Source organism: Mytilus trossulus, chromosome 14 (assembly GCF_036588685.1).
Source record: "Mytilus trossulus isolate FHL-02 chromosome 14, PNRI_Mtr1.1.1.hap1, whole genome shotgun sequence".
NCBI lineage: Eukaryota > Metazoa > Mollusca > Bivalvia > Mytilida > Mytilidae > Mytilus > Mytilus trossulus.
In genome coordinates, this window is record NC_086386.1 from 33,323,318 (window position 1) to 33,338,326 (window position 15,009).

General features: G+C 34.6%; 1 protein-coding gene and 1 long non-coding RNA gene across 2 annotated transcripts in view; one reads left to right on the forward strand and one right to left on the reverse strand.

Annotated features, from left to right (window-relative positions):
• Nucleotides 1-15,009, reverse strand: part of LOC134696061 (uncharacterized) — a 216,711-nt gene that overhangs the window by 179,285 nt on the left and 22,417 nt on the right. The gene's annotated exons all lie outside the window — the stretch shown is intronic.
• On the forward strand, nucleotides 10,882-13,084 carry LOC134697184 (uncharacterized). The gene is made up of 3 exons (XR_010103081.1): nucleotides 10,882-10,979; nucleotides 11,711-11,820; nucleotides 12,778-13,084. It is a non-coding gene; the product is annotated as an uncharacterized LOC134697184 (long non-coding RNA).

Consider the following 15,009-nt stretch of genomic DNA (forward strand, 5'->3'; position numbering starts at 1 on the left):
ATTAAATTCAGATCTCTGGTGGTAATAATGTGTTTTTTATAGACAAAATACCCCTATTAGCGCGTATGTACTCGTTCCATCGCTCGGATAATACCCTGTTACTTATTCGTTCCTTATTCGCTATAAATACGCGGGGTATACGTTGCAACTTGAAATAAATCGTTTTTTAATTGTGTTCATGTCTTTGGTGGTAAGAATGTGTTCTTAGAGATGAAATTACCTTATTAGCGCGCATGTACCCGTTCCAGCGCTTGGTTAATACCCCGTTACCTATTCGTTAATTATTTGCTTATAATACATTTGTTGTACGTTGCACCTTTCGGGAAAAGGATTTTCACTTGTGTTTATGTCTCTGGTCGTAACAATACGTTCTTAGAGATGAAATAACCCTATAAACGCGTATGAACCCGTTCCAGCACTCGACTAATACCATGTTACCTGTTCGTTAGTTATTCGCTTATTATACGTTTGTTGTACATTGCACCTTTCAGAAAAGAATTTTCACTTGTGTTCATGTCTCTGGTGGTAACAATGTTTTCTTAAAGATGAAATAACCCTATAAGGGCGTATGAATCCGTTCCAGCGCTCGGCTTATACCCTGTTACCTATTCGTTACTTATTCGCTTAAAATACGTTTGCAATACGTTGCACTTTTAAGAAAAGGAATTTCAATTGTGTTCATGTCTCTGCTGGTAACAATGTGATCTTAAAGATGAAATAACCCTATTAGGGCGTATGAATCCGTTCCAACGCTCGGCTAATACCATAATACCTATTCGTTACTTATTCGTTTATAAAACGTTTGTTGTACGTTGCACTTTTAAGAAAAGGATTTTCATTTGTGTTCATTTCTCTGGTGGTACTAATGTGTTCTTAGAGATGAAATGACCTTATTAGCGCGCATGTACCCGTTCCTGCGCTCGGTTAATACCCTGTTGCATACTCACTTATAATACGTTTGTTGTACGTTGCACCTTATAGAATAGGATTTTCAATTAAATTCAGATCTCTGGTGGTAATAATGTGTTTTTTATAGACAAAATACCCCTATTAGCGCGTATGTACTCGTTCCATCGCTCGGATAATACCCTGTTACTTATTCGTTCCTTATTCGCTATAAATACGCGGGGTATACGTTGCAACTTGAAATAAATCGTTTTTTAATTGTGTTCATGTCTTTGGTGGTAAGAATGTGTTCTTAGAGATGAAATTACCTTATTAGCGCGCATGTACCCGTTCCAGCGCTTGGTTAATACCCCGTTACCTATTCGTTAATTATTTGCTTATAATACATTTGTTGTACGTTGCACCTTTCGGGAAAAGGATTTTCACTTGTGTTTATGTCTCTGGTCGTAACAATGTGTTCTTAGAGATGAAATAACCCTATAAACGCGTATGAACCCGTTCCAGCACTCGACTAATACCATGTTACCTGTTCGTTAGTTATTCGCTTATTATACGTTTGTTGTACATTGCACCTTTCAGAAAAGAATTTTCACTTGTGTTCATGTCTCTGGTGGTAACAATGTTTTCTTAAAGATGAAATAACCCTATTAGGGCGTATGAATCCGTTCCAGCGCTCGGCTTATACCCTGTTACCTATTCGTTACTTATTCGCTTAAAATACGTTTGCAATACGTTGCACTTTTAAGAAAAGGAATTTCAATTGTGTTCATGTCTCTGCTGGTAACAATGTGATCTTAAAGATGAAATAACCCTATTAGGGCGTATGAATCCGTTCCAACGCTCGGCTAATACCATAATACCTATTCGTTACTTATTCGTTTATAAAACGTTTGTTGTACGTTGCACTTTTAAGAAAAGGATTTTCATTTGTGTTCATTTCTCTGGTGGTACTAATGTGTTCTTAGTGATGAAATTACCCGATAAGCGCGTATGTACCCGTTCCAGCGCTCGGCTAATACCCTGTTACCTATTCGTTACTTATTCGCTTATAATCCGTTTGTAATACGTTGCACCTTTAAGAAAAGGATTTTCAATTGTCTTCATGTCTCAGGTGGTAACAATGTGTTCTTAGAGATGGAATAACCCTGTTAGGGCGTATGCACCCGTTCCAGCGCTCGGTCAATACCCTGTTACCTATTCGTTAGTTATTCGCTTAAAATACGTTTGCATACGTTGCACTTTTAAGAAAAGGAATTTCAATTGTGTTCATGTCTCTGGTGGTAACAATGTGTTGTTAAAGATGAAATATCCCTGTTAGAGCGTATGAACCCGTTCCCGCGCGCAACTAATACTCTGTTACCTTTTCGTTACTTTTTTGCTTATAATACAGTTGTTGTACGTTGCACCTTTAAGAGAAGGATTACATTTGTGTACATGTCTCTGGTGGTTACAATGCGTTCTTAGAGATCAAATAACCCTATGAGCGCGTATGTACCCGTTCAAGCGCTCGGCTAATCCCCTGTTACCTATTCGTTACTTACGGGTACATGCGCGCTAACAGGGTCATTTCAACACTAAAAACACTACTAGAGACATGAACACAATTAAAAAACGATTTATTTCAAGGTGCAACGTAATACCCGTGTATTAAAAGAGAATCCGTAAGGAATAAGTAACAGGGTATTGGTCGAGCGCTGGAACGGCTTCATATGTGTTAATAGGGTTATTTTATCTCTAAGAACACATTGTTACCACCAGAGACATTAACACAAATGAAAATCCTTTTCTTAAAGGTGCAACGTACTACAAACGTATTATAAGCGAATAAGTAACGAATAGGTAAGAGAGTATTAGCCGAGCACTGGAACGGGTATATACGCGCAAATAGGGTTATTTCATCTTTAAGAACACATTGTTACCACCAGAGACATGAACACAATTGAAAATCCTTTCTAAAAGGTGCAACGTAATACAAGCGTACTATAGGCGAATAAGTAACGAATAAGTAACGAATATATAACAGGGTAATTGCCGAGCGCTGGAACGGGTACATGCGCTCTAATAGAGTCATTTTATCTCTAAGAACACATTGTTACCACCAGAGACATGAAAACAATTAAAAAACGATTTATTTCAAGTTGCAACGTATACCTCGCGCATTAAAAGCGACTAGGTAACGAATAGGTAACAGGGTATTAACCGAGCGCTGGAACGGGTATATGCGCGCTTATAAGATATTTCATCTCTAAATACACATTGTTACCAGCAGAGACATAAACACAATTGAGAATCCTTTTCTTAAAGGTGCAACGTACAACAAACGTATTATTATTAAAAAAGTAACAAATAGGTAACGAAAAGGTAACAGGTTATTCACCGAGCGCTGGAACGGGTATATGCACGCAAATGGGGTCATTTCATCTATAAAAACACATTGTTACCACCAGAGACACGGACACGATTAAAAATCCTTTTCTAAAAGGTGCAACGTACAACAAACGTATTATAAGTGAATAGGTTACTAACGGATAGGTAACAGGGTATTAACCGAGCGCTGGAACGGGTACATGCGCTCTTATAAGGTCATTTCATCTCTAGGAACACATTGTTACTAACAGAGACATGGACACAATTAAAAATCCTTTTCTAAAAGGTGCAACGTACAACAAACGTATTATAAGTGAATAGGTAACGATTAGGTAACAAATAGGTAACAGGGTATTAACCGAGCACTGGAACGGGTACATATGTGCTAATAGAGTCGTGGCATCTCTAAGAACACATATAAATAGGTCATAAAAAGATCATTTTACCTCAACAAATTTAGAACTATTACCAGATATAAGAGTATTGACAACTAGATTTGTAATTGCTAGCAATAACGGATGGCACCCTTTCCCCTATTGCCAGGAGAGCGGCAGCCATTTTGACAATTTCAAAGTCATAGAGAGCATCTACTGATGCCTAGTAACATTTTTGGTTTCATTAAGTTTGAACATTTTAAAATTTTTGATATTTTTTGTTGTTTCCATGGTTACGGCGGCCATTTTGAAAATTCCAACTTCAAAATCGAACTCTGCCTATGCAAGTTACCATTCCTGTGAAGTTTCATCCAGTTTGCACACAATTCTTATTTTTGAAGTGTTTGACCTTTTTGCATTGTTTCCATGGTAAAAAGACCTATTTTTGAAATTCCAACTCCAAATGCCACATCTTCCAATGTTGCTTATCATTACTGTGAGTTTCATGAAGTTTTGAGGATTTTGAAGATTTTGTTGTAGTTTCCATGGTAACATAGTAGTTTCAATGATCGCCAAAATCATCCAACACATGTATATAGTGGGCACCAACATTGTTTTAAAATATGATGATTCTGAGCAGAAGCATATCCAAACAGTTCACCAAAAACGAAAAACTGATTTTTTTTCGAATTTCTGCTGTTACCATGGTAACGGCAGCCATATTAAACCATTCCATGCATAATTAATATGGGGGAAGGATATTAAAAATCAAATAAGTAACGAATAGGTAACGAATAGGGAATAGGGAATAGGCTACGAATAGTGAAAAGGGAAAAGTGAACAAATAGGTAACGAATAGGGAATAGGGAATAGGTAACGAATAGGGAAATTCAATAGGGAATAGGTAACGAATAGGTAACGAATAGGGAATAGGGAATAGGGAATAGGTAACAAATAGGTAACGAATAGGGAATAGGGAATAGGTAACGAATAGGGAATAGGTAACGAATAGGGAATAGGTAACGAATAGGGAATAGGGAATAGGTAACGAATAGGGAATAGGGAATAAGTAATTAACTTGACGCCCATAATATATCTTTTATCCCGCTTCACAACTTTCCTCTAAAGAGCATTTTTTATAAAACTTAATTTTCAAAACGTCGTTTATTTTATGTAAGTTTGTACAAAACTCCTGATCATATGGGATATTATTTTATAACGTAAGCGAGGAAATATTTAGACGTGCATTCAATTCATACATATGCTTTTCCGTTTTATATTTAGCCAAACATTGTGTCACTAGTTGCAGATTTTCATTACTCCCTCAGTGAACAGATGAATAAACTATATGTGTTCTGTATGCAAATTTATTAAAAGAGAACACCCCTCAGAAAGAGCTACCCTCTACACACAAATGTGAGCTCAGTTGATTCCTTCACAAATAACATCCGTCTTGTTTCCATTGAAAGGTGCAGCTTTATGATCAAAAGCATTTGATGGATGAACATTTAAAACAAACAAAATTACAACCAGGGTTATGCTTATATACGTTTCGTCCCCGAGGGTATCACCAGACCAGTAGTCACCACTTCGGTATTGTCATGAATATCAAATATTATACCTTACATATATTTTAAATAATTCTATTGGGTGAAATGTTATCACGTGACATGGAATAATTCAGTTGTTTTTCATTCAATTGCAAGGAAGGACAAACAACTCAAAAAATGTCCACCAGTGGTGAATAACCCCTTTTATTCACCGACGAATAACCTTTTGATATTGTTGATTTGTACTCGAGTTATCTCCCATGAAAATGTCGTCTAAGGCGTAAATAAACAAAATGGCAGCGTTCACGTTACACTGGAAGCCCACCGAGGGACGAGAAAATAAGGCATTGAACATGAATAGAATGCCAGCAGCTGACGATAGCTCTTATAAAGTAACGGTCCTTTTCAGGGCCGTCAATATTTACAAAAAGAAACTACCTTTGTTGTACATTCTAGAAATTTTAAAACACGAATGTATGTTCAAATGTCAGCTTTACTTTGACTTTGTTATGTAAAGTTTAAAAAAAATATATAATGTTTGAAAGGCCTTTCCACTGTTAGTTCGGTATAATAAATTAAACAATAGTGGCTCCTTAGATTCGATACATATCCAAAATTGTCAACCCTTTAAGTTATTTCACTTCGGGCTGCACCCTCATTGAAATAACCTTCTCGTATTGACACTTTTGGATAATCACCTTTTCAACTGGACTTTATGGTATAATATATGGTCTTTGTTTTATATAGATTTACTGTTACAAAATTTTGAATTATCGAAAAACTTAGGATTTTCTTATCCCAGGAATTAATAACCTTAGCATTATTTGGCACAACTTTTTGGAATTTGGGACTTCAATGCTCTTCAAATATGAACTTGTTTGGCTTTATAACTATTTTGATCTGAGCGTCACTGGTGATGTAGACGAAACGCGCGTCTGATGTATTAAATTGTAATCCTGGTACTTATGATTATTTTTACCACCACTGGGTCGATTCCACTGCTGGTGGAAATTTCGGGCCCAGTAGTCAGCACTTCGATATTGACATGAACAGCAATTATATGGTCCTTATAAATTTATAAATTTACTGTTACAAAATTTAGAATTTTTCGATAACTCATGATTTTCTTATCCCAGGATAAATTACATAAGGTGATTTGCCACAACATTTTGGAATTGTGGGTCCTAAATGCTCTTCAACCTTGTACTATTGCATTCATAACTATTTTGATATCAGCGTCACTGATGAGTCTAATGTAGACGAAACGCGCGTCTGGCGTATCACATTGTAATAATGTTACCTTTGATAACTATTTACACCACTGATGGGAGCATCTGAAATCACCACTAGTTTTTGATGGGGTTCGTGTTGTTTATTCTTCAGTTTTCTATGTTGTGTCATGTGTACTATTGTTTGTCTGTTTGTATTTTTCAATTTTAGCCATGGTGTTGTCCGTTTGTTTTAGATTTATGCGTTTGACTGTTCCTTTGGTATCTTTCGTCACTCTTTTCGTCCACGAGAGTATTACCAACCCAGTAGTCAGCACTTCCGTGTTGACATGAGAACAATTATATAGTCTTTTTTTTTATAATAACATTAACGGTACCATTTTTCCTGCACCAGATGCACATTTCGACAATACATGTCTCTTCAGTTATGCTCGTGGCCTTAATATTTAAAATGCAAAGCTTATAGAACAGATGACGACCTGTAATCCAAAAGGGCCAAAAAATAAAGCCAAATCCGTAAAAGGAATCAGAGCTTTGCATGAGGGAGATACATTCCTTAATTTATAATAATTTATAACAATTTGAAACAGCAAGTTTTAATTAACACAGAAGTATCCGTATTTTCATGCCAGTACCGAAGTACTGGCTACTGGGCTGGTGATAACCTCCGGGACTAACAGCCCACCAACAGAGGCGACCCAGTTGTAGTTATAACATTAACGGTACCATTTTTCCTGCACCAGATGCGCATTTCGACAATAATGTCTCTTCAGTTATGCTCGTGGCCTTAATATTTGAAATGCCAAGCTTATAGAACAGATGACGACCTATAATCCAAAAGGTCCATAACGTAAAGCAAAATCTGTGAAAGGAATCAGAGCTTTGCATGAGGGAGATACATTCCTTAATTTATAATAATGCGTACCAATTTAAAACAGCAAGTTTTAATTAACACAGACAAATCCGTATTTTCATGCCAGTACCGAAGTACTGGCTATCGAGCTGGTGATACCCTCCGGGACTAACAGTCCACCAACAGAGGCATGGACCCAGTGGTAATTATAACATTAACGGTACCAATTTTTCTGCAACATATGCGCATTCCGACAATACATGTCTCTTCAGTGCTGCTCGTAGCCTAAATATTTGAAATCCAAAGCTAATATACAAAATGAAGAGCTATAATCCAAACGGTCCAAAAAGTAAACCCAAATCCGTGAAAGGAACCAGAGCTTTGCATGAGAGAGATACATTTCTTAATTTGAAATAATTTGTAACATTATGAAACAGCCAATTTAATAACACAAAATAATCCGCATTTTCATGCCAGTACCGAATTAATGGCTACTGGGTTGGTGATACCCTCCGGGACTAACAATCCACCAGCAGAGGCATCGACTCAGAGGTATTTATAACACTAACGGTACCGATTTTCCTGCCTCAGATTCACATTTCGACAATACATGTATCTTCAGTGATGTTCAAGGCCTACATATTTGAAATCCAATGCTTTTACAAAAGATGAAGGGCTATATTCCAAAAGGTCTAAAAAGTAAAGCCAAATCCGTGAAAGGAATTAGAGCTTTGCATCAGAGAGATAAATTCCTTAATTAATAATGATTTGTAACATTTTGAGGTAGTAATAACATTAACGGTACCAATTTTCCTGCACAAGAGGCGCATTTCGACAGTACATGTTTCTTCAGTGAAATTTACTGTTACAAAATTATGAATTTTTCGAAAAACTAAGGATTTTTTTTTGTACCAAGAATATATTACCTTAACCGTATTTGGCACAACGTTTTGGAATTTTGGGTCCTCAATGCTCTTCAACTTTGTACTTGTTTGGCTGTATAACTATTTTTATTTGAGCAGCACTGTAGTCTTATGTAGACGATATTTTTTTTTTATAAATTTACTGTAACAAAATTAAGATTTTTTTTGAAAAACTAAGGATTTTCTTATCCAGGAAAAGATTACCTAAGCCGTATCTAGCACAACTTTGTGGAACTTTGGGTGCTCAATGCTCTTGAACTTTGTACTTGTTTGGCTTGATAACTATATCTGAGCGTCACTGATGAGTCTTATGTAGACGAAACGCGCGTCTTTGGCGTACTAAATTGTAATCCTGGTACTTTTGATAACTATTAACACCACTGGGTCGTCGCCACTGCTGGTGGATGTTTCGTCCTCGAGGGTATCACCAGCCAATTAGTCAACTCTCGGTGTTGACATGCATATAAAAAATGTGGTAATTTTTATAAATTTTCTGTTTACAAAAGCAATGATGCTTGACAGCTTTAATAAGTTACGCAAGTACACGCATTGAAAACATTCACATACCAAAATTTATAAATGTGAAATATTCATTTCTTTACTGCAAAACATACATATTTTGAATAAACTTACGAGACATTGTACTTTTTCAACAAATTTTGCAGACAAAGAAAAATTGATAATCATCATTATTATTCATAAATATGCTACATTACACGAAAAAATCTACTTTGAACATGTAATTAATCATTCTCGGTTGTACATATTATGTTATGTCCGTCACACACTTCAAATAAATTCAAATACGTTTAAAGGTACTTTATTGGTTTTTCTATAATATACTACCTGTACTATTGAATAATGTTTGTGCAGATTTCGTAAAGTGTTAGATAATAAAATCCGGAGCAGTTGGTAAATTTTTGGTCATCAATGCTCTTCAACTTCGTACTCTATTTTGGCCTTTAAAACATTTTTTGATTCGAACGTCACTGATGAGTCAATTTAGACGAAACGCGCGTCTGACGTTAATATAAAATTTTAATCCTGGTATCTATAATGAGTTTATTTTGCGATAAATCATATATTTCTATTTTCTGATAGTGTTGTTAGAGGCAGAAGGTATTTAAAAATTATCAAAAAGACCAACCGTAATTAAGCTGAGTCGTGCTATCTGAAGGCAAAAAAAAACATGTAATCATGAGAACAAACCTAGTCTACAGACCTTTCAAATCTTTCCGAAACCTTTTAAAACACTTCCAATTCAGAATGTAAGTAATTGAAGTGTTGACGAGTTAACTGAACAAGATTTTTATTGATGAACATAATGATGTATCAAATTTATAAATTCTAAAAAAAAAAAATTTACGATTACGACAAATAATTTTACACAATAATGATTGGTGTAAAATGTGTGTATCACATGCAACAAGTATGGCTATACAGCAATATCAACCTCAGCAAGTCCAGTTTATAGGTTGCCAAGTGATTCGACCACCCATGTTCAAGTACATGTGTTCACAATATGTTTACATAGAGACACCTTTGATATATACAATTCGATGTAAGGTAAAAAAAAAAAGTTGTGGCGATAATAACGAATGTCTTTAATAATGATTTTTCAACTGATTTTTATAGTTCGTTCTTATGTTGTACTGTTATACCACTGTCCCAGGTTAGGGGAAGGGTTTGGTTGGGATCCCGCTAACATGTTTAACCCCGCCACATTATTTATTTATGTGCCTGTCCCAAGTCAGGAGCCTGTAATTCAGTGGTTGTCGTTTTTTTTATGTGTTACATATTTGTTTTTTCGTTCATTTTTTTACATAAGTTAGGCCGTTAGTTTTCTCGTTTAAATTGTTTCACATTGTCTGATTGGGGCCTCTTATAGCTGACTATGCGGTATGGGCTTTGCTCATTGTTGAAGACCGTACGGTGACCTATAGTTGGTAATGTTTGTGTCACTTTGGTCTTTTGTGGATAGTTGTCTCATTGGCAATCATACCACATCTTCTTTTTTTTTTATTTATATCAAACGTTATTGTGGTCAGATCTTACATGGTTAAAGTATATATGTATTATTTTAATTTTAGTTTCTTGTGTACAATTTGGAAATTAGTATGGCGTTCATTATCACTGAACTAGTATATATTTTTTTAGTGGCCAGCGGAAGGACGCCTCCGGGTTCGAGAATTTCTCGCTACATTGAAGACCTGTTGGTGACCTTCTGCTGTTTGTTTTTTTTATTTGGTCGGGTTGTTGTCTCTTTGACACGTTCCCCATTTCCATTCTCAATTTTATGCTATATAGGAGTATCATATCAGGTAGACTTTTTTATTAGATTGAATGCACAAAACATAAAAAGTGTTAATACAATTTGATGAAATAACTCCTTAACCTTAACATATCAACCTGCTAATACGATTGGTCAATACCAGAAGGGGTGATACCGGTGGTTTTTCAAAAAATATTGAACACAAACAAAAAGCTTCGTCGAGACCAAAAAACTTACATACATATACAATCTAGCACAGCCATCTTAAAAACAAAAAAAAGTCAGTACAAATGTCCGAAATAATCAACCGCCTACATTATGTTAATCAGCATACAAAGCATTTACAAAAAAATGTAAGTAATTAACGCGGCATTTGCAATATGTTGCACAATCTGAATACATTAACTGCTTTCCTGACTATAAAACAGGCTGTTCGTCTCTGCATTCCATTACATGTTCCAACAACAATAGTAAATTCATCTATTGAGAAAAATTTGAAAACCAGGTAAGTAATTTATTGTTATAATGGAATTGATCAAAACATAATATATTTAAAATACGCTGTATGAACAGTGGTATGGTTTAAACTGTTTTGAAATTCGATATATATATAAAAGCCTGTTGTTTTATTATACATTTTCGGTTGATGCAAAATCATACTTTTAAATTGTAAAAAAAAAAGATTATATCCAACCAAATACAAATTGTTTTTTAAATGTATGTTCATTTTTTAACGTCGTTTTGTGGCGTTTCATGGTGAATACTACTGTTATTGCATGTTATCAGAAAACGTTGACGGGTTTCATCTGTCGATTTTGCCTTGTAATTAGGTATTTCTGTTTTGAATTTTCCTCTGATTTTGTCATTATTGATATTTAACTTTTTTGATAATGAATACCTGAAATTCATTCAACAGAAATATTGAAATTGGACAACATTAACATTAACATGATAAACAAAATGTTGTTGATTCAAAACTTAAAAATTACCGAATTCGGTCAGATGTTTGGTATCTATGGAACACCACATTGTTATGCGCTAAATATTCAAACGTCGACAATTCTATTGTTATAAAGAATTTTAGACATTTAATTCTAATTATATGCGAGTTATACGATTTTGTTTGCATACACGATGTAAAAAAATCAACAGTTGTATTGAAGATGGAATTGCTTCGATGTATACATCCTTTAGAAATTGCTATCCTTACATCTTTTCATATATGTATTTTTCCAGGAAGAAATGCAGAAATTATTGTTCGTCCTGATGTTCCTTGTATTTACCTACCAGGTTGAAGGATGGCTTTTTAGAGGGCGTAGTAGAATTAGAATAAGCACCGCCAAAAAGTAAGTAACTGAACATACGATATATACATATTTTAGTTTAATCGTTTGTGATACGAATATAAGCTTAATTACCATTGGGTCAATCGTTTTGGTTGTGGATTGCATTCATAATTAATATCGAATATAGGATTCAATTTTACTGTTTAAACCATCGGTTTGGTAGCTTTCCTACAAAAAGTCCACTTGGTTCACATAAATTATGATTTGAAATTTGGTATTCCCCTTCAAATGCATTAGTTGTTGGAACAATACTCCAAATTAAAGTAGAAAGGTTTGAAAATGAAAATTGCAATAACGTTTTTTTTTTACGTAAAGTTTGATGATTGTGTACCAAATATTATTTAGAAACAAAACAAGTTTTACTGTATCTTTAAAATCCTTTATCTAAATTCAACAGAGAAATTGCTATCAACACCAAACTTACAAATCAGTTAACGAAAAATACATCATCAATATAGCAGAACAGTTTGAGCATTATACTAACTTATAATCATTCTTTAAAAGTTCATGTATGAAGTCTACCTTGTCCAAGAACAACACAACTTTAAAAGAAGCTTATATTCTTAAAATGGTTTCACATCTGTCAACCAACATGTAATACATTTTTTATTAAGTAAAAAGTATAATAAATATATCTTGAAGTATCAGTAATTTTTGTTACATTAGACATATTTTCAGTATTTTTTGTTTGTTTATATTGATGTTGTCTAATAGATCATTATATAATTTAATATATACTGGATATTCGTTTACATAAATAATGAGAACAAATTCACATAGAACTGCATTTGTCAAGTGTTATCTTTTTAACTTATTTCAAAGTTCTTCCAATCTTTATCATTTTGTTTTTTTGTTTTATCAAAGAAATATATGTCATCGGTTCCTCAGTATGAAATTCAATAAAAAAAAGACATTTATGAGTTATGTTCATTTTTGCATTCATTCATGTAATTGTAGCTGTTTCTGTAAAGCTGTAGATGCAGACACCCATAAACTACTTCACGATTTTGGATCAATCCAAGGTTGTCGCGGCTTGTTTAGGTGTAGTTGTCGACACACAAATATGGTAACATGTGGTGACGCGTGTGATAGAAGAGTTACCAATTGGTTAAAAACCCATGGATGGACATGTACATTTGCTAGGACAGAATACACAGCAAGCACATGTGGATCAGCATATGGCCATCATAGAAAGCATTGTTAAGCCAATAATACAGCATTCGACAAGGTGAATTTGGATTGTTTAATTAATAAACAACATCAATGAAAACTTTTACTTATATTTCTGATAAAATGCCTCTGTGTTTATTTTCTGCTCCCTGTAGGTTGTTTTTATTTCTAGAATAATTTTCTTATACCAAAGTAGACCATTTACCTGGTATATACTAGCTTGAACAACACTATGGGTACCACATATGAAACAGAATCTGCTTACCCTGTGGGAGCACATGAGAACATTTTGTATGTTGTTCGTGTTACGTGGTCAGTAGTTTTCTATAGGGTGTTCTTTAATTTGTCTGTTTGTCTTAAGCTTTATTACCCATGGTGTTGTCAGTTTAATTTCTATCTGTGAGTTGAATGTATCTTTTCCCCCGCTTTTATAACATTCCCCTACAGAGTATTTCTTATAAAACTGAATTTCTAAAACGTCGTTTATTTCTAGGTAGGTTTCTTGTAAAGCTCCTAATCATATGGCAAATTATTGTTTATCGTAAGCGAGGCAATAGTTAGAAGTGCATTCAATTTATACATATGCTTTTACGTTTTATATTTAGCCAAACATTGCTAGTAGTCTGTTGATATTTGTGTATTATTGTCATTTTGTATATTTTCTTTAGTTACATCTTCTGACATCAGACTCAGACTTCTCTTGAACTGAATTTTAATGTGCGTATTGTTATGCGTTTACTTTTCTACATTGGCTAGAGGTATAGGGGAAGGGTTGAGATCTCACAAACCCCGCCGCAATATTGCGCCTGTCCCAAATAGGGAGCCTCTGGCCTTTGTTAGTCTTGTATTATTTTAATTTTGTTTTCTTGTGTACAATTTGGAAATTAGTATAGCGTTCATTATCACTGAACTAGTATATACTTGTTTAGGAACCAGCTGAAGGACGCCTCCGTGTGCGGGAATTTCTCGCTACATTGAAGACCTGTTGGTAACCTTCTGCTGTTGTTTTTTTTTGTTTGGTCGGGTTGTTGTCTCTTTGACACATTCCCCATTTCCATTCTCAATTTTATTGTGTCACTAGTCGCTGATTTTCATTACTCCCTCAGTGGTTTCTTATCTACGAAATGATTCTAGATGAATGAAATATTTGTGTTCTGTATGCAAATTTATGAAAAGAGAACAACCCCTCAGAAAAAAACCCAACACCTGCCCCTCCCCGCACACACAAATGTGAGCTCAGTTGATTCCTTTACAACAAAAATCCGTCTTGTTTCTCATTGAAAGGTGCAGTTTTATGATCGAAAGCATTTGATTGAGGAACACTTAAAACAAACGAAATGTTTACCAGGGTTGTGGTTATAGACGTTACTTCCCCGAGGGTATCACCAGACCAGTAGTCAGCACTTCGGTGTTGTCATGAATATCAATTATTTTGCCTTACATATATTTTAAACAATCCTATTGGGTGAAACGTTATCACGTGACATGGACTTATTCAGTTGTTTTTCCTTCAATTACAAGGAAGGACGAACAACCCAAACAATTTCCACCAGTGGTGAATAACCCCTTTATTCACTGGCGAATAACCTTTTGAGATTGTTGATTTGTACTTGAGTTATCTCCTATGAAAATGACTTCTAAGGCGTAAATAAACAAAATGGCAGCGCTTAAACTTAAACTTTAATATTATCCTTAGAATATAAGTTACCAAGGGACAATATATTAAGTAAAAACTATCCCTACAGATGAAATATAAGTCAATAATGGATATGTTTTACCTTTAAAAGTTGTCCCACTCTAAAAACAATTATCCACTACGAAAGGATAAAATCAATGTAGATATAATATCCTAAGGATAAAAGTGAGTAGCAAAATTATTTTCCATGGGATAATATTACCAAGAAATTTATTATTTCTAAGGATAATATTTCTACAAAAGTACAAAAAAAAATCTACCTTTGATGTACATTCTAGAAATTCTAGAACACAAATGTATTTTCACACGTCAGCTTGTCTTTG